This window comes from Meriones unguiculatus, chromosome 2, assembly GCF_030254825.1.
Source record: "Meriones unguiculatus strain TT.TT164.6M chromosome 2, Bangor_MerUng_6.1, whole genome shotgun sequence".
In the NCBI taxonomy this organism is placed as follows: domain Eukaryota; kingdom Metazoa; phylum Chordata; class Mammalia; order Rodentia; family Muridae; genus Meriones; species Meriones unguiculatus.
In genome coordinates this window covers 15,466,101-15,488,911 of record NC_083350.1, presented here as the reverse complement: position 1 = coordinate 15,488,911, position 22,811 = coordinate 15,466,101, and the positions used below count along the sequence as shown (strand labels likewise).

The 22,811-nt window shown below is 46.1% G+C and overlaps 1 protein-coding gene across 5 annotated transcripts in view; it reads right to left on the bottom strand.

The window, feature by feature from the left end:
• Mapk4 (mitogen-activated protein kinase 4) overlaps window positions 1–22,498 on the bottom strand; it is a 125,236-nt gene extending 102,738 nt beyond the window's left edge. For 2 of the 5 annotated variants that reach the window (XM_021640792.2, XM_060377058.1), the window contains exon 1: window positions 21,658–21,804. The gene's annotated coding sequence lies outside the window, so the exon portion shown is untranslated. Of the gene's footprint in view, window positions 1–11,246; window positions 11,286–12,300; window positions 12,365–20,742; window positions 21,019–21,657; window positions 21,805–21,949 lie in introns of those variants that run through there. The other 3 variants (XM_060377056.1, XM_060377055.1, XM_060377057.1) reach the window with 3 other exon arrangements.
• Between the last annotated feature and the right edge of the window lie 313 nt (window positions 22,499–22,811).

Here is a 22,811-nt window from a genome sequence, read left to right as displayed (position 1 = left end):
TGGCTAATATCCGCTTATAAGTAAGTATATGTCATGCGTTTCTTTCTGGTTCTGGCTTACCTCACTCAGGATGATCTCGTAGAAACCAAAAACTGTTCAACGATTAAAATTAACTCTTCTTTAAGCTTACCATTCTTCCTATTTCCACAGAGAGTAGAAATGCAGTCAACAGACAATGCCTTCCAAAGGATGGTGGTACACATAAAGGGTGTCATTGACCTGTGAGATCTGCAAAAGTAAAGAACATGGGACGCCCTGTCCCCAAACTCCTAGAAGATGGGGTGCACGCCAGTCAGTAACTATTGTCAGACTAACTCTACAGTATATTTTCCAAAGGCACAGGGGGATTCTTTGAGAAGCCTTCGAGGGCCCCACATGAGAAATGAGACCTTAGCTAAGGATAGACTCAACTATTCTGCTTGCTCATTTGGGCAGACCAAAGAGCGAGACTTTATGTGGTGGTTTAAAATGTATTAAAGGAGGAGCTTCAGACAAGGTTCAGTGGCTAAGAGCATCTGTCACCTCTTAAAGAGGACCCACGTGGCAGCTCATAACTCTATAACGCCAGACCCAGGAGATCTGATACTTTCTTCTGGCCTCTGCAGGCATCAGGCACACATGCATACATTCAAACACTCATGCACACAAAAGAAGAATAAATAAATATTTAAAAATAAATTTTAAATGTTTTCAACACATTAAAATGTTTTATACGATTGTGTGTGTGTGTGTGTGTTTATGTCGTACTGTCATGGTGGACATGTGGCTTCCAAAAAACAACATGGAGGAGTTTCTTCTCTCTGTTCACCATGTGAATCCTGGGAATTAGGCTTAGGGGCTTAGGTTTGGTAAGTGCTGAGCCACCTCTCCAGCCCCAGCAATTCCTTCAGAACAGACTCACTTCTAATGAACAGAAAGAAGGAATGACAATATTCACTGTGGGCCATAAAAGACACTACAGATTCCTACTTGCTCTTCTCTAGCCCTAGCAAGGCCCTATGGAGAGAGCCGTGGAAAGAGAACTCCCTCCAACACCCATCTGAGTGACCTTGGAAGCACATCTTCAGCCCAAGACAGCCTTCAGCTGTCTGCAGCCGTAGCCAACATGTAACTACACCTTCACAAGAGACCCTGACCAAAACCACCCAGTCAGGCTGCCGTCAGATCCCTAATCAACAGGAGCTGTAAGAAAACAAGCGCTAGCTTTCTGAAGCACTTAAATGATAAGCAACGGATTATCTAACATATAACCCTCATTTCTAAAGTAAAATCACTAGTGCATTTCGGGATATGGGAAGGACTGAGCACAGAAACTACAGCTCCTGCGCTGCTCACAGCATGAACAAGAGGCAATTGCTACAGTCAGTCCTCCAGGGTGAATCGGAGTTGAAAGGCCACGAGCAGTGCTGGGTGAGGATTAGAAAGCAGATGCGTTCAGATACGGAATTGCCTCAGAGCTGAGGGAGATTTAGACATCCCGTTACTAAATCCAGATTTAGACATGACAGCTACTGTGGGAAGCAAGGGAGGGCCTGGAAGGGGGTTCCACAAGAGGCCTAGGTTCCTGACCTAACAAAGCACCCGAGGAGACAAGGTTTCTGCAACTGACATTATTGAGGAAGAAGGCAGTGGACAGCCTAACGCTGTTTCACAGAGCCAGGCTGACAATAAACAGCATGAAGCCAAGCAAGAGGGAGAACCAAACGCCCCAAGACAGACTCCTGTGCCAGCATACAGTAGTACGCGACCTTTGCTTGGAGCCAAGCAGCAAACGGAATCAAAAGACACTTTGCCAGCCAAAGATGAATGGAAGTCTTCAGAAGACATCTGACCAAACAGTTTCAGCAACACGTTCCCCTGATAGTCCCAGGTGGTCAGGGCCCTATCCCTGGCCCTCTGATCAGGCCTCTTCCCCGGGGCAAACATGGGCAGGTGGCATGTCTATTACCTCTCACTCTTCCAGCCCTTCCAATCTGGGACATGCCTCTGCTCTCCTCCTGCAAACCACAGCAATCTCTGTGGACCTGAAGCAGGAAAGCCACCTTGACAAAGGTGACTTAAAAATCTTGATGCTATTACTAATGCTGATAGGAATCATCAGTCCATGCCACGTGACTCCTGTCACCGCAGCATCCTCCTCCAGAAGCCCTCCCACAGCTTCCAAGGGAGCACCCATTCGGCCACAGGGGAAAGCCATGGGCAAAAGGGTGCCACAGAGGAGGTGGCGCCTGTGGGGATTCTTGTTAGACAGTCTGGGTGCTGATGACACCTGTCAGAATTGATTTTTTTTTTTCTCAAGAGCCACGTGTTGGAGATGTATCAATTACTGTGTGATGAAGAGCCCTGAGAGGAAACCACAAATCAAATTTTCATTACCAGACTGGAGCAAGAAGCACCACGCTGAAATCTATCGCTGCTGTTTTCTGCTCTGGAGAGCTACACGAGAACTCACCTACAGCCCAGCCCTTGTGCACCTGTCTCTATCCAACTATTAGCTCACTGCACCCTACTTATCAGCTTCCTTTGTGCACATGCGGTTTGCAACTGTGGTGTTGCAACTGCATCTTACTTGCTCTGCACTGGAGCCATTGTTGGGGTACCATGCGAGTACTGTGGGGGCCTGCCCTGGCTAAAAGCAAAACTAAAATGAGCTAGGAGGTAAGGAAATGTGGTAACCTAGGGCTGCTTTTCATGTCTCAAGATCAGAGACGGGGAGAATGTGACCCTAGGTAAGGCTAAGCCAGGAAAGTCGATGGGCTGAGGGTCCTGTCCAAAACCTCAGCTAGACTAAGGAAGATGGCCTAGTCCCCTCTCAACACTCCTCACATAGTTGCACTCTTGTGACTCGGCTGCTCCAAAGCTTCCCCAACACTCAGTCTCTTCGTTTTCCTTGTGTAAGAGGACCAGAGTGGCCACCATCTTGAAAATTCTGAAATACTAAGCAGAGGCAGAGGGTGATGCAAGGACAAGATGTAAAGACCATGTCCCTGGAGACCTGGTCACTGTCACGGGGATTCCTGCGACTGTTTCCTGTGGATCTCACAGGTGCACGCTCTTCCATTTTTGTTTCCTCGCCTGCTTCAACATACAACAACCTCACTCAACTTCAGATCAGCCCAAGCTCCTCACCACAAGGGCAAGCTTCTGCTATCAACCTCTGCTTGTCTGGAGTCAGTGACCTGATCTTCCCCTCAGGCCACACTTGCTTCTCTCTCATCTTCTTCTGTGCTGTCTCTGGGATACTGTCCAGTGGTCCCCTAGCAAACTCCTGGGCATCTAGATTCTGGGCATCATTAATTTCTCCCAGAAGCCACCTTTGAGCCACATTGCCTCTGCCTATTTAAAAAAAAAAAAAAAAAAAAAAAAAAAGTATGTCTCATGACAGCCTCAGGTGCCCCCTACAGAGCACCAAGAAACAGCAGTATGGTTAGTATAGCTAGCTCTGCATTGGCCAGTCACCCACACCCACACATGTCCTACACTAAACACAACTGCTTCACATAGGAACAATATAGCAGCACGGCGTGCACAACACCTAGCAAGTAGTAGGTCTTTTGGAGTACAAAACAACAATAAAAACAATGATCAGTTTTCTTGACTGAGAGGTCATTTCTGGTTCCTTGTCTCAGTGCCTTTTGACCATTCCCTAAACCACACAACGCCAACATTTCTTTCCTCCCTCTTGTGTAGCAGGGGCAGATCCTGAACAGCACATGAACATCTCCCGGTAAGGTTAGAGACGCTGTGATTCCACCCCTACCTGCTGAATCAGAAGCTCTGGGGATCCCCCAGCACTGAGGTTTAACAAGCCCTCCAGATGACTCCGATACACGCTTGGCATCTTAAAAGTTTCTATTGCTGGAACACCCTGACTAAAAAGCAAGTTGGGGAGGAAAGGGTTATTTGGCTTGAACTTCCATATTGTTGCTCATCATTGAAGGGAGTCAGGGCAGAGACTCAAGCAGAGCAGAAATCAGGAGGCAAGGAGCCATGGAGGGGTGCTTCTTACTGGCCTGCTCCCCATAGCTTGCTCAGCCTACTTCCTTATAGACCTCAGGACCACCAGCCCAGGGATGGCACCACCCACAATGGGCTGGACCTTCCCCATCGATCACTAATTAAGAAAATGCCCTACAGCTGGATCTTACAGGGCATTTTTCTTAGTTGCGATTCCTTCCTCTCTGATGACTGCAGCTTGTGTCAAGTTGACATGAGACTAGATAGTACACTTCGGTTAGAGAGCTACTGCCTCAGGCCTTTAGAAACCGTGAGAAGAGATGATATCACACTTAGCAAAGGGCCCCTGTTGCAAGCTGGCTGAGCCCTTTCCACTGCAGAACAAATTGTGCATGCCCCTGCAGGGGTCAGATTTGCACACACTCCTTCCCTTCCCCCTGGACTAAACAAGAATCACCCAGGGAGCAAAGAAAACAGGTAACACAGGTACTGAGGCCCCAGGGATCTTTGAGCCCTGGGAAGTGGGAAGGCTCTGGGTAGAGTCTTTCTGGCCTGGAAAGAGTTCACCCAAGGTTAATGCCAGTGCTGGCAGGCTTCTTTATCGCAGATGCCAGTTTCTGGCCACATGTTTCTGAAGAACAATATTAGCTACACGAATGTAATAGACAGATATGACACACCCACTACAGCAGAGACAATTGAAGGGCAAATGGACAGAAGATCTTGGCTGCCCGTTTTGGTTTAAAGTTCAGTGTCTTTGAAGGCTACAGCTACTCGCTGAATTTATTAGGTTTTATACCTGGTCTTGTTTAGAGTCCACAAGAATCTGAAAGAACGACCCCAGACTCAAGTGGCATACAAGCAACAAAAGGCATTTATTCTGCAGAAGACCAGCATGCTGGGGCCACCATCCAGGCAGAGTGGCTTAGACAAAAGTCCGCAGGTCTTTTTATAGGAAACTCAGGGGAGGGAGCTGGAGAGACGGATCAGAGGTTAAGAACACTGGCTGATCTTCCAAAGGTCCTGAGTTCAATTCCCAGCAATCACAGGGTGGCTCATAACCATCTATCCTGAGATCTGGTACCTCCTACTGGTGTGGAGGTGGACAGGCAAGTAGAATGCTGTATAATAAACAAACAAACAAACAAACAAACAAATAAATAAGTCTTAAAAAAAAAAAGAAAACCAACCAACAAGAAAAGGAAACCAGGGGTATTTCAGGGAGAGGTAGATCATCTTTATTGTGATTGGTGCAGGTCAAAAGCAAGCATACCAGTGCATCTGTGATTGGCTAGGGCTAGCTAGGACTTGATTAGGGGTTGGGGGCATCTCTAAACTGGTCCAAACCAGCCCAAACTGGTGGGTGGCAGGGAAGCCACAAGGGTTAATTCCTGACTGGCTGGCATTCAGGTGGTCAGTGGGCTATGTTCTTGTGTTAAGAATGTAAGATAAGGCTGCCCAGAACAGAGGTCCCTTCCCATTTTTGTGGTTATCTCTAGGCTGTTTCTTGGGTGGGAGGTTTTATGGTCTTATTCCTGGAATTGGAAACCTAGGTCCTAATTCCTAGAACTGATACTTTTTTTTGGGGGGGGCAGGGTGAGGGTGAGGGAGGTCAGCCTGGTCCTCTCAGTCTAAACCACAGCTTAACACACTCAGGCCTGTGGAAACAGCCACAGAGCCAGGAATGTACAACTTCTCATCACGTACATTTCATATAAATCCTCCTAGGTTTCATGTCGTGTCACCTTTGAGCACCTCCTACACTCAAGGCAAGCCTGCTCTGCAGGAGTGGGACCCAGAACACAGAGAAATCAGCCTGGACTTGATTTGAAAACTTCCTCCTTGCTAGCCAGTTTTCACAGTGCTAAACCCAGTCTCACCCATCAGTGGACCCTGTGTGCTACAATACTGACCTGGCAGATAGGATGTGCCCACTGGTACAATAGTGGCATGACTGTTAGGGGAGCAATCAGGGATTTCTTATCTGGTAATCCACAGAGAGGAATCCATTGACTGGTACTGTAGACTGGTAAAAAGCTCATGGGGAAGTCACAGACACTGGGGGCAAAGGGATGAGCACCCACTACTGTTGGTGTCACTAAATGGACATGTTGTCAAACTACCTTCTAAATATATATGCTTATGCAGATAGGCTGGTGCTGCTCTCGACCTTGGTCAGAAAAGTTTTGTTGTTTTTTTTTTAATGGGCAGTAGCTAATAAAGAGACCCAGAAGTAGTCAAAGTGCTGAGAACGACTCCTGGGTGCTCATATCTTAAGAGGATATCTTTATCATACCCCTCTCCAAGCCTCAGCAGACACTTCAAAGAGGGGATGGGAAGAATGTAACAGCGTGGATTGCTGTGAGACGCTGTCTGGTAGACACGACGCACATACATGAACACACAGCAGCTGCGGTCACCTGTGTAACATCCAGCCTGTCAGCCTTTCAGCATGGAAGGGGCTGTTGTTCAAGGGGCCCTATCTATCCCTGAGGAGCTACCGGCTGTTGAGGGAGAGGGAGTAATCTCTCCTCAGTGGTGTAGCCACTGTTAAGTTGCCTGTGCTGCAGTTGAAAACAAACAAGCCCCACCCATATGCATGCAAGCAACCCTAATTAAACTCATTGGGTTATAAGGGAGGAGGGACATGAAAATAGGTAGGGAGTTGCTGAATAGCATAGAAAGGGTCCAGATGGAGTAGGATTGGATAAAATAGGGCAATAGGGGAGGCTGAATAGGATTAAAATATATGATATATAAAAACATTGGAGTCAGCTGTGATGGGTGAGACTTGTAATAACAGCATGTGGGAGACTGAGGCAGAGGTATTACTGTGAGTTCAAGGCCATCCTGGTCTACCTAGTGAGTTCCAAGCCAGTCTGGGCTATAGACTCTCAAAACAAGAACCAAATCCTTGGAAAAAAGGCTCAATACAGACTCTCCTTTTTGAGATTTCCTCTTCCCAATTGGAGTTTTCATTTACGGTGACCCATTTCTTGCCAGCATTGATTTTCTAAACCCTGAGGGCTATGACAATTGTTCTCCATGGCTGCTAGAGCAGGAGAGGAAGCTTCCTGAGCTAGAGGTCAGGAGAACCAGACCCTGCATACCACAGCATCTCTACCTCCCTGTGGAGTCTTGGACAAGTTATGTGATCTTCAGTTACTCATTTATGAAACAAGCAAGCCAGTCCTCCCAAAGAGCCTCCTTCCAGCCCGAGCATCACGTGGCTTGAATGTTCTTCCGACAATGACTTCAGGTTAGCCTGGTGGACATGGCTCCGTTTATAACTCTGGAAGGAGTTCCTTGAGGATCCAATTCCACAAAACAAAGACACAACAAGAAATTTGTGCACATAATTTACCATAATGGTAAGTCTATAAAGGAAGAGCCAGGACCTACCACTGATGACATTAGTGAGGACAATTGTAACTGCTAATGAGAGTTCAGTGTACAAAGAAATGGACATAATGGCAGGAAACCAGAGAGGCAGCATGGAGCGGGTTTTCGTTGTTGTTTTTTAAATATGTCCTGAATAAAGTTGATTGTACTGGGGACAAAAGGACATTGAACAAAAAAAAAAGCTTGGATTCTGGTCCTGGCCTGGTCTACCAGGCAGTGACTGTGCCATCTAAGACAAGCCAGCCATCTTAAGCTGTAAGAACCTGGAAAGGGGGAATCATCATAAAACTGGTCCAGCATATCGGATAGTGCCACTCGGAGGCTCCAAGAAGACAGGCAGGTTTTGTAAAATGCTCCATCCTGGAAATTACACATGGTAGATACACATGACCCATAATACCCACATGTTCCTAGACATTTTTGAACCAATGCATTAAAACCACAGTTTCCAATGAAAAAATCTAGAGACTGAACTCAGGGCAGGATCTTATATTTCTGTTGCTTTTCTTCAACGCCTTAAGTTTTTCCATTACTTTTTCACTGAATAAACACTATTGACTTAATTTAAAAATTAAAACAGTATGGAGACTGGGGGCTCAGCAGTAGGTCCCTTACCTAGCCTGTATTATCTAGCCTGGGTTTTATCTCCAGCACTGCCAAAAGTAAATGAGTAAATAAAATATAGAAAAGTAGAAAATATAAAAATAAATTAATAAATTCTTCCACTCAATCTTACTTCATCACAGCTAACAACGTCTCCTATCAAAAAAGCCTGCATATTTATTCTACATAAGTGCAGGTTTCTGGACCTGCCCCTGGGTCTACAACAATATATGTTTTTTTTTTCTAGATATCCATTACTAGAGAGGAAATATCCTCTTTCAAATAATCTAAGCGTAAGGCAATGTAGTTTTAGATTACTGAAATCTGACATTACTTCTAGTGGTGATAATTAAATAATAAGGCTACTATTATTTCTCGTCGATCGGAAAGGTAGAAGGAAAGACAAGAAGGTTGGTGATTAGTGAGGAAGATGGGGCCTGAACAGAGGTAAGGGGTAAAGCTCTGAACTTGGTTTGTGAAGTGAGGCTGGTGAGAACACACTTAAAGGGTGACGGACTTTGAGCGTAGGGTCTTGGGTCAGATACCGACGTCTGGATAAACTGGAGCGATGCCCAGGGGGTGATTACAGCATGCGGTTGCACAGGTACATCTGAAGTTCATGGTCCCAGACTGCTCATAAGAAAAGTGGGCTTCAGGGGTTTGCAAAGAGTACTTTGAGCTTTTGACCAAAAATCACTAAATAAACTGAAAGCATTTCCACTTTGGACTTGTGCACGTGTCCTTTTCCATCAAGATACCCCAAAAAATTAGCAAGGTCCTGAGTCTTCCATGTTTCATTCATTCATTCATCTTCAATCTCCAGCTTAAAAAAAAAAAAAAAAAAGAAAGAAAAAGAAAAAGAAAAGAAAGGGGGCGTAGCAAAACACAGCAACACAGTCAAGACACAGCATGCCCACAGCTACTTTCATCTGCAGTGTGAAAAGCTCCCTCCTCCCTCTGGGGCCCTAAGCTCTTCCTTTTTGCCATTTGAACGGTGCGTATTTCACAAACTTTACTGAGCAGCAGAAAGACAGGCAATCAAAGCCATCCGAGTCCTTGGCTGCAGGTTCTGAAATATATAATAACCCCTATGAAAATTTTCATTCTCCTTCCTCCAGTCTTGAGACAGAGCGGGCCACAGTGGCTCTCCGTGGGTGATCTTTTTCCCAGCTCTGCTCTCTAAATGACTTACTGCGACCATCTTCTTTATCTTCCTAACAAATAAGAACATTCCAGCTTCCAAATGCCAGTCCCTTCCATTGTGTTGAGTTCACTATAACAGTTGTGAATCCTCTAGAAGGTGCTGGGCACTCAGGAAAACCCCAGCACTCCCTGGAACTGATGCCTGGGTGGACCCGCACAGGAGTCCACTAAGCTTACAATGTCTGAGCTCCCTGTGACTGTCCTAACACCCTGTTACTTCTTATCAGCAAACAAGATAGTTTCAAGGCTGTTCAGGAAACAAAAGCAAATCCCAATAAATGGAGGATGTGACAAAAGTAAAAAATACAACAATGCTGATGAATCCCAAATAACTTTACCTTCTTTAAGAACAAACAAACAAACAAACAAACATTTTAAGAGCCCAGGTTACTAACCAATAAAAGAACCTGGAGCTTGGAGCTCATACTTAAATCACGATGAAAAAATTTAATCTATTCATTTCAGGCTGAGGGGTGAATTCTTTCCTCAAAAATATCTTATACTTTGTTCAGCTTTCTTCATTGTATATAGTCATTATGCACAGTACAAAAGGACATTTTCATACAAGTACACACGGAACGTTGGGCAGAATCCCATGCTTTCCTATTCTCTTTCTCCCCATCTCCCATAGATGCCAGGCTTCCACTCCCATGCCATATATACATATGTGATTGTATGTATCTATACAAAAATCTAGGACATGGTTCATAAATCATCATAGCTGGTAGGAGTTTTTGCTGCTTCTGCCTCGAAAAATAATCATGGGTACATTTTCCCAGAGACTAGAAAATGTGCTTCTTCACAGTTAATTAAGTGATTATTATTTCTTCCAGAGGGATCAGTCACAGACTAAAACTACAAAATAGAGTGACAGATCTGTTTTATGGGCAGTTGTTAAAGTCTAATTAATTGGTGGATTTCTGTTTCTAGGAAGATGACAGATTATTAAATGTATTCTTTCCTAGTGTGAAATATTATAAAATTAATATATCAGCTGGATCAATCACCATGGAATAGGCAAAACAGTTCATGGTATGGGGCAATCTCAAAAAAAAATTTGGTTGAAGACACACTGTCGTAGTTAGGGTTTCTACTGCTGTCACAAAACACCATGACTGAAAAACAAGCTGGGGAAGAAAGGGTTTATTTGGCATACACTTTCATATTGTTGACCATCATCCAAGGAAGCCAGGACAAGAACTCGGGCAGGGCAGGAACCTGGAGGCAGGAACTGAACAGAGGCCATGGAGGGTGCTGCTTACTCCCTTCTTCCCCTGGCTTTCTTCTTTCTCAGCCTGCTTTCTTTCTTTCTTTTTCTTTCTTTCTTTCTTTCTTTCTTTCTTTCTTTCTTTCTTTCTTTCTTTCTTTCTTTTTAAATAATAGAATGATTTAATATTAGATGAGACTAATACATTTAGTGTCTTCCATTATTTTAATTACCTCGTTAGACAGTTTGGTTACTTTCTTTATATATATATATATATTTTTTTAATTTTTACTATTAGTTATATTTTATTAACTCAGCATCCCAGCTGTATCCTGCTCCCTCATTCCCTCCCAATCCCACCCTCCCTCCCTCATCTCCTCCCTGCCCCTTTCCAAGTCCACTGATAGAGGAGGACCTCCTTTCCTATCATCTGACCCTGTTTTATCAGGTATCTTCAGGACTGGCTGCAAAGTCCTCCTCTGTAGCCTAGCAGGGCTGCTCCTCCCTTGGGAGGTGGGGAGGTCAGAGAGCCTGCCATTGCATTCATGTCAGAAAGAGTCCCTGTTCCCCTTACTAGGGAAACCCACTTGGTTACTGATCTACCACGGTCAGCCTGCTTTCTTAGAGAACCCAGGTATAGCAGCCCTGGGATCGCACCACCCACAACGGGCTGGGTTCTCCCCAATCAATCACTAATTAAGCAAATGCCTTACAGCTGAATCTTATGGAGGCATTTTCTCAATTTAATTTCCTTCCTTTCAGATAACTATAGTCTATGTGTCAAGTTGACATAAGACTAGTCAGCACACACAGCCCACCCTAGATAGTCCCTTTTCTGCTGGACCGACCCTGATGCTCACACCCTTCCATTTACCTCATGGCTCCATCTGAAGTAACTGGAGATTTGAAGCTTCTGGGGAGAAGAACAAAGAAACAATGGAATGTATCAAGTCTAGGGTTCAAAAGAAAAGTTAGAACTTCCTTACTCCCTCTAAAGAGCCAATACAGGCTCTGGTGAGGTGGCTGACAGGACTTGCCAGCACTTTGTTCCTTTGCCCAACCAATACATTCTTCTCAAAATAAATTGCTCTGGTTACATGAACAACACAGAAGAAACACCTATATGGTTGGAAGAGTGGGGGAAAGACATCTGGCTTCGATTTTGAGATCATGGTTGAGTGAATGGCTTCTAAGGACCAGAAACACATCTTAAAGCTTCCTTTAAGAAACCAGAATCAGGCGATTGAGATGGCTCAGGGGGTGGGTAGAGGCTTGCCACAAGCCTGGGACCTGTTCCACCCCTGGCTGGAAGGATCCCTGGTGAAAGAAAGAACCAACTCTTACAAGGTGTCCTCCAAGCTCCCCAAAAGTACCAGCATGTCCCTGCATACACTTATACACATACTCACAACAAGCGGATGTGATTTTTAAGGCAATCCTTTAGTTATTTGCTTGGGGGTGTTGTTTTTGTTTTTCAGCTCAAACATTTTTTGACGTCATAGCTTTTCCCCTTCCCTTTACTTCCTCTAAGCCCTTCCCATACACCCCTCCTTTCAGATTCACGGCCTCTTTTTTTCACTAATCTTCATAAACATAACTTTTTAAAAAACTAGAACCAAGATTCACTGAAAAGGTTATCTTGAATCTGGGGGCTGGGTATGACTAGTCAGCCTCCGTAAGGCATTCTTTGGCCACAAGTGGGAGGTTCTGCTTTCTATACAGAAAGATGGGCTGCATGGTGAGTGAAAAGGCCTCACTAGCTAATAGTCTACTTCTTACTGCTCGGCCTTAGTGTGGGAACACCTTTTCCCTGAGTCCTCACAATATGCACAAGAAGGAAGATTCCTGGGTTACTGCTCCAATGTCTTCTCTCTCAAAAGGTCAGGACAATTAATTTTAACCACAAAGGGAAATAGAGCTGCATTTACCTGTGTCCAATTAAGAAAAATTTACTCGCCCGAACCTCTGCATTTCCAGCTGCCCAGGGATGGCCTTTGGGGAAAAAATAGAGAATAGCCTCTAATTAGAGGCTGGCAAAAAGAACGGGGGATCAGTACTGCTTTCTAAGCAGTCCCTACAATGAATCAGGCTTGCTCCTACTTCCTACTGGTGGTGATGAACTAACTTTCCCAATAAGCGTTAGAATATGGGAGAGGCAGCAAGATAGCCCGTGGGTAATGGCGCTGCCACCAAGCCTGACAGCCTTAATTCAATTCCTAAAACCCACATCATGGAAGAAAAGAACGGACTCTGGCAAGTTGTCCTCTGACCACACACACATGTATAACACAGAGACACAGACACAACCCACAATTAATTAGCAACAAGTTTTAAAACAAAACGTCCTAGAAACTGCAGAGAGCTAAGGTAACAAGGCTGCAGGTGTAAGATTCTAGGGAAGAAGAGAACCGAGGCCCACGGACCCAGCATCAGGCCACTTTGTCCCAGGTGGTGGGGCACTTGCCAATCACAGAGAGGAAGCCAAAACTGAGCAGCACATTGACAGCTCCGTGGGATCAAGAGGCCAGAGCCTCTTCTACATCAAAAGTAGGAGCCCAAAAGAGCAAGGTAATGGGAATAAAAATATAAACAAGTCTGGCTTCACATCATCTGGGGGGGCCTAGAGTCTCAAAGCTTCCTAAGAGAGTTTTTCTACAAACCCCAAAAGAAAGCCTGTAGAAGCCAGTTAGAACTCTTTTTAGAACACTTGTCATATTTAGCAGCAGCAGCCAAAGCTTCAAATTATGTCATCAAATGCTAAATATTGCTAATTATATGATGCATTATTATTTAATGTAGCAGAGAAAAAGAAAAATGCTGCCAAATATGAGTCCATTAACTGTAAAAATAACTTGATTTCATGTACTAAAATGTAGAAATATTTATATTTTAAGATATAAAATATGGTATTAATATATACATAATTTTTTTAAGTCAGGGTCTTACTATGTAGTTCAGGCTACTCATGGTCTTCCTGACTCAGCCTTCCATGTGCTTAGAGCACATGCTGGTGCCATTATGTTCAGCTACACAAATATTCAAAGTCACATTCTGCATACATTCAAAGATAATCAAACAAACAAGGAAACATGATAGCATAAACATGAACCAGCAAGGCAATCAGAAAATGCAAGGAACAGGAAGAGCAGGTGCTTAGGTGTTAGAACAGGAAAAATTCCCAGACATAGAGTGCAAAATATCTATGCCTAGAACACAGATACAAAAGCTGGGCCTAGCCAAGGAGCCAGGTGTAGTGATGATGCTCAGCTGTAATCCTGGCACTTGGGAGGCAGATATGGGAAGATGAGTGATAAGTTTGGAAGTCAGCCTGGGCTTACAGCAAGGCTCTGTCTCAAAAACGACAACAAAAATTACAAGGGAAGTTGAAACAACATAAAGTAAGATTATGACGTTGAAGAAGAACTAGAATTCCACAAAAGAAATTCAGTGATTACTACTGAAATTGCAAACAAATAGATGGATTCAACCCAGATTAGATACAGCTGAAGAAACACATTGAAACTTGGAAGACAGAACTATTCAGAATGTAGTCTGAAGAGACTTTTTTACAATGGGGGTGGGGGTGGAAAACAGAGCAAGCAGTATGAGAGTGGGCACCGTAAATATAGGATGGAAAATTGACCTTGAACCACAAAAATTCTCCCACAGAGAAGCAATCAATTTTGGAGAGAGCTGCGACTATTGGCCAGCCTAATTCTCTTCAAGTCCACAAACACAACCAAGGCAGGTGGCACAACCACAGTGGCACTGTGGCGAAGAGCTGTGACTGAAAAGTGTGTGGAAGGGTGGGTATTAATCTTTCTGCCTGCCACTTTCCACTTGTCAGGCTGTTGCAGGGATGAAGAATTAATACCTGTGAAGGTCACTAAAGGTTCGCTGCCTGCACAGTGAATAACACAGGTGTTATCACCAAAACCAGACAGGAAAGTAACTCACCAAAAGAAAATACAAAGAGGAAACAATTCTATACAAAAAAGAAATGTTTAGTTGCTTGGCAACTAAAAAATGCAAATGCAATCAACAGAACTAAATTCATTAATTTCGTCAATCAAATGCAGAAACATTGAGGACCATGCACTTTCAATGATGTGAGGAGATTCCGTCACTTAGCAGCATGCTACCAACAAGAGTGAAAGCCAGCAGGCCACGTTCATAAAGTCACTTAATACAGGTTAGTTGGTTAAGTGACTTCTGGGAATGTGTCACAGAAAAAAAATAAAACAACAACAATAATCTAAGTTGTCGAAAAGTATGGGCACAATCACTCCTCGGAGAGAACGTGGAAGAAAATTTAATATCTGCTAATAGCAAAGTGTCGGGATAAACAAAGGAGCTTGCAAATACCAAGTTACCTATCGATTAGAAACTATATTTAGCAAGAGTTTGACTCACAGAGATCACTTGTTCTAGTATTAACTGAAAAGGGACTAAAATGAAAATTATACATGTAATGTGGTCTCAACTGTATTTTACAATGAGCCAAGGAAGCCACTAAAAAATAAAGAAGTAAACTATGAGTGCGGTTAAAGAAGCACACAGGTAGATTGGTTCATTCTTGATGCATGAATGTGTATTGCTCTCCTATATAGAAACATAAATATTAATTTTCTTCTTATTCATTGTAAAGATACCTTAAAATAAGCTCTATTCAATGATTCCATTCCCTCAATCCAACTATTAGCGTTTCCCCCTCGGTTGTCTTCAGAATTAGGCATGTGTACCCACATGCTGCACCAATGTAATTAGTTTGTATCTGTGAGTTGCTTTCTCAGAGTGATATGCCCTGGAAACGAGGCAAGTAATTAAACCTTTTTCCTGCCTCCCGCCTTTTCCACCAACAAGCTCTGGCAACCAGGAAGACACAGGAGTATCCCAGCAGCACTCAGGGTCGGAAAGACAGAGTAAACTCCTGGCTGCCAGCTCCAGCCTCCTCAGGCACCTTTCTGTAAGGCTGCAAACCACGTAACTGGCTGCTATTTTGGTTTCCCCACTGTTATGATGGGCAGGGAGTGCTGATCAAAGGACCCTTAAATCTCTTTCAGCCCTATTTTCTCTGGATGTGTTAAAAAAAAATCAATAAATCTCAACTCTTAAAAAAGCTCATATAGCCGGGCATGGTGGCATAAGCCTTTAATCCCAGCACTTGGGAAGCAGAGGCAGGTAGGTCTCTGAGTTTGAGGACAGCCTGGTCTACAGAGAGAGTTCTATGACAGCCAAGGTGACACAAAGAAACCTTGTCGAAAGAAAGAAAGAAAGAAAGAAAGAAAGAAAGGAAAAAGAAAATATATAAATAAATATTCATAAATTACCAGTTTAAAAGGAAAAGTAATACTATTTTTAAAAGGTCCCCTATCTAGCAAATCTCCTTGTACAGTCTTTATTTTTTTGTTAATCTAGACATTGATACATTGGCTGATTAACCTCCCACAGAGCCAGGGATATTGATATAATGAAACATGATTGTTCTAAACTAAGGCAAAAGATTAACTTACTGACAGATTAATTCAAAACCTAAAATACAGTTTTTCATGTTTTAATATTTAGCTTACAAATGCTGATGTGTACCACCCGCTCCCCCCAAAAAATAAGAGGACAAATATCTCCCACTTGCTCTGCTTAATGCATGAAAAAGTCTCACTTTAAGCTTGGGAATTCCAAAAGAGAAATCTAAATCAATGAACTCTGAAACTTCTCAGTGAGCATTCCATGACCCACGGCCCGCTTCACTCACTTTCCGAAGGAGCAAGCTGAACACTGATCTGCCCTAGGAGGCACAAAAGTAACTTCCTTCACTGCAGCTCAGACTCTGCTTCGTAAACTCACTGGGCCCTCTTCCCATCCAGCCCTTGATACCACTGCTGACAAGGAGACGCAGGACAGAGTTTAGGGTCTTGGTTTTAAGGTAGATACGAGCAGAAGTACGGATCAACCTGAAGTGCATGGTTCTTTGTTCATCTTTCTGTGATAAAAGATAACAGTCTGACAAGCTCCTCTAAGTTCCGACTGGTCTTGCACACTCATGCATGCTCCCATCACTTCTAAAGTCCCGCCCAGAGACAGCTTTACCCGGAAACAAACTGAAGCTTAAATTCACAGGCCCCCCCTTGAATTGTTAGAGGACACATCCAAGACCCAGCCATTTTGCCTTTTTCTTAAATAGGACATCTCCAAATTACAAAAGCAAATCCCTGTAGAACTCAACCTCCATGCCCACTTTCCTGCCCAGCTGTTGCCCATCAGCTACTACCCAAGCAGCGGGCTCAGGGGCTCCTGCAGGGTATGCTGGCTGCCAGAGGTGGTTCTGCCACTCACACTACTGGTACTATAAATTAGCTCGGCACGGAGGGAAGAATTTGAGAGGGGAAGAATTGCCTCAAAAAGTAAAAAATAAAAAATAGAAGTGAACTTAACAATTTGATGACCTGATGTGAGTATGTGTGCTGACAGAGAATGTTAATTCTGATCTGAAAGTATTTATATGGAAAGTCCTACAAAGTTAATCATACATTCATTAAGTCACTCAGCTGAAAAGAAGCAAGTGACAATAAATTAAAGCCTTTCCCAGATAGCTATGGTACAGCATGATACATACTATCCAGTATTCCATAAAACAGTGGTCCTCAGACAAGAGGAACCTTTCTCCCAGGAGACATTTGCTGATATCTGGCAATACTTTGGGTTGTCACCGTTTAGAAAGGGTGACTATATAGGGCTACCAGCATCCAATGGGTAGAATCCGTCAACCTAACTAAACATTAGGTCAACATAACTAAACATTAGATAAGGTATTTTCTGTGAAGAAAGCTGTCCTACTCCTACAACAAGGAATCACAAAGTCTGAGAGCTGTGGTTAAGAATCTGAAGAATCTGTCTTAATTGATACATCAGTCTCTGCAGGACCCCCTGGGCTCAGGTTTTAGCTTTGTTGGTCTCCTGTCCCCTCCATGTCCTCCTATCCCTCCCCCCTCCTTCTTCCATAAGACTCCCTACACTCTGCCCAAAGTTTGGCTCTGAGTCTCAGCATCTGCTTCAATGCCCTCTTGAGTGAAGCCTTTCTATGCATGGAAAGGACTTAAACTTCCTGCTCAGATGTAGCTGATTGGCAGCTCAGTCTCCATGTGGGTTCCCGAGTAATGGGAGCAGGGGCTGCTTCTGTCATGAACTCAATTGTCTGTTCTTTGATCACTTGCCCCTGGGGATGTGGTCTTGCCAGGTCACAGAGGAAGAGGATCCAGGCAGTCTGGATGAGACTTGATAAGCTATGGGCAGATGGCAGAGGAAGAGAACTCCCCCTTTCAGTGGACTAGAGGAAGGGGATAGAGGGGAAGAGGGATCAAGGGTGGGACTGGGAAGAGTTGAGGGAGGGGGCTTCAATCTGGATATAATGAATAAATTGTGAAAACAAAAATTAAAATTAAAATAAAAAAGAATCTGTCTTAAAGGAATGGGTATTCATGGAGAGAGAAGCAGATTCCCACTGCAAAATAAAATGGTTACAAATCTATAGACCTTGGGGGAGAGCATGTGAAGGCCAAGTTGACAGGTGGCTCACAAGAGCTAAATTCTGACATCAACTCCCACCCCATGATAGAAAGCAATGAAGCCTCTGAGGGGAAAATGGAAATTTTGTTTACAGCAGTGGTTCTCAGCCTTCTTAATGCTGTGACCCTTTGTCACCCTCGTGTCGTTGTGACCCCCAACCATAACATGCTTTCATTGCTACTTTATAACCATGATTTTGTTACTGTCATGAATCATAATGTAAATATCTGATGTGCAGGATATTTATATCCTGTGACACCCCCCCAAAAAAGGGGGTCTCGACTCACAGGTTGAGAAATGCTGCTTTAAAGAGAGGGAGCTGGGCATGGTGGAGCATTATCTCTAATTCCAGCACCCAGGAAGCTCAGAAAGGAAAAGCTGAAATCCAAGGTCAGTGAACATAGTAGTAGGAGGAGGAAGAAGAGGAGGAGTGAGACCTGGTGCAAAAAACAAAAACTGAAGCCTCCAGATGTTTATGGATCATGGGACTGCAAGGACCCTGGACTGAGTTATCATTTCAGGAGTGCCAGGAAAGGCACCTTGCCTACCTGGTAACTACCAACCCCTGGCATCCTCAAAGGATGGAGGTGGTCCTTCATTCCCTAAAGAAGCTTAAAGAACAAAGACCCTTGAAGACAGAACAGTGACCTACTGTCACATTTGGGACAAAGTGATGGGTAACAGAGTGCTTTCCCCTGAGACCAGTTTTCATATAGAGCAAAGCTTGCCCAAGCAGCTCAGAATGATGACAAGGATCAGAGCACCTGAGCACAGAGGGAAAGGGTAAAAAAAATGGGCAGCAGGAGACACTGAAGTGTTACCGACTCCAATGACTGCCTGCAGCAGCATGCAGAAAAGGACAGATGCAGGGAGGAAAAGAAGTCAAATTCCTGGCCTGGAGGAAGATTACAGTGGAGCTCAGCTCAGGTGAAAACACTTCAGGAATGCTTGAAAGAATGGGGGAACCGGGGTGGGGGTTTGGGGGTGGGAGGATGCAGGGCTGGCAAGTTGCTGGGCAACTAGATCTCATGAAAACTCCAACTGGGTAATACCCACATTTAAGCCACTCCGTAAGTCTCTCAGGGGGCACTTCTCCGGTGAATGAGGGGAAATCCCTCCAGATGAAGATTCAGTCCCTTCTAAGGGTTCTGAAAGCTGGCTTCTTTTCCCTGACACTTTCCTACCCGCCACGTCCCTCAACTGGAGTCCTCTTTTGTCTTGCAAAGCCACCTTACGTGTTCTCTAGAAATCCCTACTGTTGGTCTCCTTTGGTTTTCCTTCTCTTTCCTCATTAGTGAGCACAGAGCCTGGGAACATGCTCATTTGGAGCTCACCAGATTTTCTATGAAGTTTTTCTAACACACCTAACTTCCAGAAAAAAATAGGGGTGGGGGAAAGGATGGTGGAGGGTGGGGCAGGTTCAAGTTCCTAACAGAAATAATGCCATGTAGTTTTAAAAGAATTTAAAATGGAAATCAGAAATAGTTATGAAAAGAAAAGTTCATTGTGTCAAGAAGCTGGGATTAAGCAGTTACCAGAAACTGCAGAAAGTCCATGTCAAGAGATAAAACATACAGAACAAATGGAAATTCTCCATTTCTGATCAAAGAAAAACCACAATTCTATAGCGTTGTTGTTTTGTTTTGTTTTGTTTTTAAGCATGTTACTGGATTTCCTTTTTTGTTGCCCAGACTGCCATTTTACAAGTTATCTCATGAACTCTGTCAGATTCTGCAGGACAAGGACTATGTCTTAGATTACATTTCCATGATTGCAGGAAGGTTCAAATATCTGCCATCATATTAAGAATCTACAATTTCTGGCCAGTCTGAAGCAAGGTTGGGGACAATTCCTCAAATCTCTTAACAGGTTCCTCATACCCCTTGTAAGGATAGGATTAAGGACACACTCCCTCGGCCATGGTACCAGTGTGAGCGACCCCTGGCTGAAGGAAGTGTAGCTGACCCCATTCTTCTTCCTCCCTCCCTCCTTATTGGTTCCTTCCTTCTTGAGCTGGCTGTCCACCTGTATGTCTTTCTGCCTTCAACATAGATTCCCCTTTTTAGCACTAGGGTTTTGCCACATAAAACTTTGTTTCATTCTGTTAGAGTTGGCAAAGTTCTTTCTTGTCATTATTCTGCCTTGTTCCACTCAGAGCAGCTGTCAAGCATTCAAGCGTAAGTTGCCTGATAGGTAGAGACAAGCTCTTTTCACACCACACCAGAAGTTAAAAGGCAGTTTTCTCCGGAAGTTGAAGACCCATTATACTCTCCCCTTCTTGTCTCTGTCTACACCGTCCCCCTACCTCCTCCCCGACTCCTCTCACAATCCCCCAACCCTCACACACACACCCCCGCGCGCGCACCGCAAGTACACTGGGCACCCATTCGGCCAAAAATGTCTTCTGTATATTGGGTTCGTAAATAATGATTATAATAACAAGGTCATAACACAGCTTTCTCAGACATCGGGAATACTCAACAAGTACCTGACAAAACCTATAAACGTCGGGGCGCATCCGTTTTTCACCTAGTAGGTGCTCAACAAGCATCTCTGAAATTAAGCTAATCTTAGGAAAGCTGCCCCGCACCCAGTAGGCCTCCAGTAAAAGGCTACAAAAATCTAATAGCAGCCAACACTCGTTCTTAGACAACCTGGCAGAGATGACATTAATCAAGACCCAGGCACAGATCCATGAATGGAAATGCACGTCTCGAGGTAGCACTTTCGAGAGTGCAGGAGAGGCGCGTGACAGAGCGGCCGCTGCGGGAGGCAGGAACCGCGCTCTTTTGGGAAGCCATACCCACCTCCGCTCCGAGGTATTGATGGGCAATCGGAATTCGGGGGCTGGAAAGAGCCTCCCCCAACGACTGTCACTTCAGGGCAGCACCGGGAACTCTCACCACAACCCCTCCTTCGGGTAACCACCCAGCCGGGATTCTCCCAGGAACCAGGAGTAGCAAGGAGAACAAAAGCCAAAGCCCGCCGGGCTTCGGGCTCTTTTCTGATGGAGATCGAGCCGGCCAGAGGCTGAGGAAGCCGGCCGGGACCGAGCAGTGATGTCAGCCCCCGGTGGCTGCCCGCACCGCCTGCCCTCCCCAGCAGTTGCGGGCTCAGTGCAGCTCAGCCAGGGGAAGCAGCCGGGTCCTCTCCCTCTCGGGGCCACCGGCCCGCAGAGGGGGCGCCTCTTTCGGGTGCGGCCGGGGCAGAATGCGAGGCTAACCCCTGAACGGGGGGATAAACTGGGGAGGGGAGGCTCACAGGGAACTAAACCAGACCCCCAGATCTGGAAGCAGAACTCGCGAACCGCCCCTCCACCACCCCGAACGCGCGCTGTCCCCAAGGGGTGGGGTCCTCTCGAGGCGGCCATCCCCTCGCTCCTCTCCCCTAGCACACACCCACGAGGGAGCCCGGCGGCAACCTCCCCACCCAAACTGGCGACCCCGGCACGGCACCGGCGCGCGCGCTGAGCGGAGGAAGAAGAGGTCACGGAGGGCGGCCGGGGTGGGTCCCGCTGGAGACGGTGGCTGGCGCTGGGAAAGTCGCGAGTTGGGTGTCTGCTCGGCCTTTGGGGGGGCGGGAGATCACGGGTCAGGTGAGGCTGGGGTGCAGAATGAGCCGGGAAGTCCCGGTCCCTGCTGTCCCCGGCTCCCGGGAGCCGGCGGAACTCCGGGAGACGCTGGCCGCGGAGAAGAAAGCCGGCAGGCAGGGGAGTCACTCACCGAGACAGACGGAGCGCGGCGGCCCTTTGTCTGCGGCCGCGGCGCCGGCGCGCTCGGCCCGATCGCTCCGGCCCAGGCGCGGGCGAGCTCCCGCCGGCTCCCCGACAGTCCGGCTCGGGCTCCCGCCCGGCCCCCACCCGCACTGCCTCCGCCGCGGCTCCGCCCCCAGCCCCGCCCCTGCCCTAGCCCGCGGGCCCCCACCTGCTGCGGCGCAGGGACAACGGGGTCCCCGCACATCCGCCCCGGGGGCCGCCCAGCCGGGACCCAGACCGGAGGAGGGGGGTAGCCTCACCTGAGCAGCCCGGCTTCTGCACCTCCTGCCTGGAGCCCGGTCCCCGGGCAGCCTGGCCTTCCTGCCGGGCACCTGCTCTCTCGGGGCCCCAGTCGCTCTAGCAGCCGGTTGTCACTCCTGAATGGGTTGGGGGTCCCCTCAAGGGCCTGTCCGGGAGTAAGGGTTGGCGGGAAATGGAGCTCTCCCGGAGCTTGGTCTTTTCTCCCGATCAGCCCTCTCTACCGTAACCGCTGAGACTGAGGGCGGAGAGAAAGAGCCGGCTGGAACTGGACCGCTCCAGGCAGGGGGAGACCCGCGTGGGCGGGAGCCACCCCCTGGCTGAGGGTCGAGGGGTCGCTGTGGGAGCTCAGGTCACGCTAGTGGGCGTTGGGTATGCAGCCTAAGCCGTTCATCTGTCCCGGTTCGCGGAGTCGAAGTTAAATTCACAGGAGAACCGAGACTTTGGTAGCCAGAGAAAAACCTGAGAAGCCTCAGACCCCAAACTTCGGTGGTGACTGGTGTTGGAGGTGTCTTCCAGCAGGTAGCTGCGTCTCTGAGTGCCCGCATCCCTTTAAAAGGAAAAGCTGCTTTCCTTACTAAGCAGGGGCGGGGGGGAAATGTGATGAACAAAATATTGTATAATGAGGTCACCAGTGGCTTTGGTTGCCCCCGAGCCTTCCCTCCTCCCAACCAAAACACTCGGGGCGGGGGCTGCGCTTGCACAGTTCAGAGTCTGCTGTGTGAGGCTTTATTTCTGTCTCAACCTGAGCCTGAGAGCGGTACAATTGCAGGTGCTTAGATACTCCGTAACAGTTGAGATTATATTCGGGTTGTGTAACCGCGCTAAGGGTAACATGGGTTAAAAAAAAACAACAACAAAAGT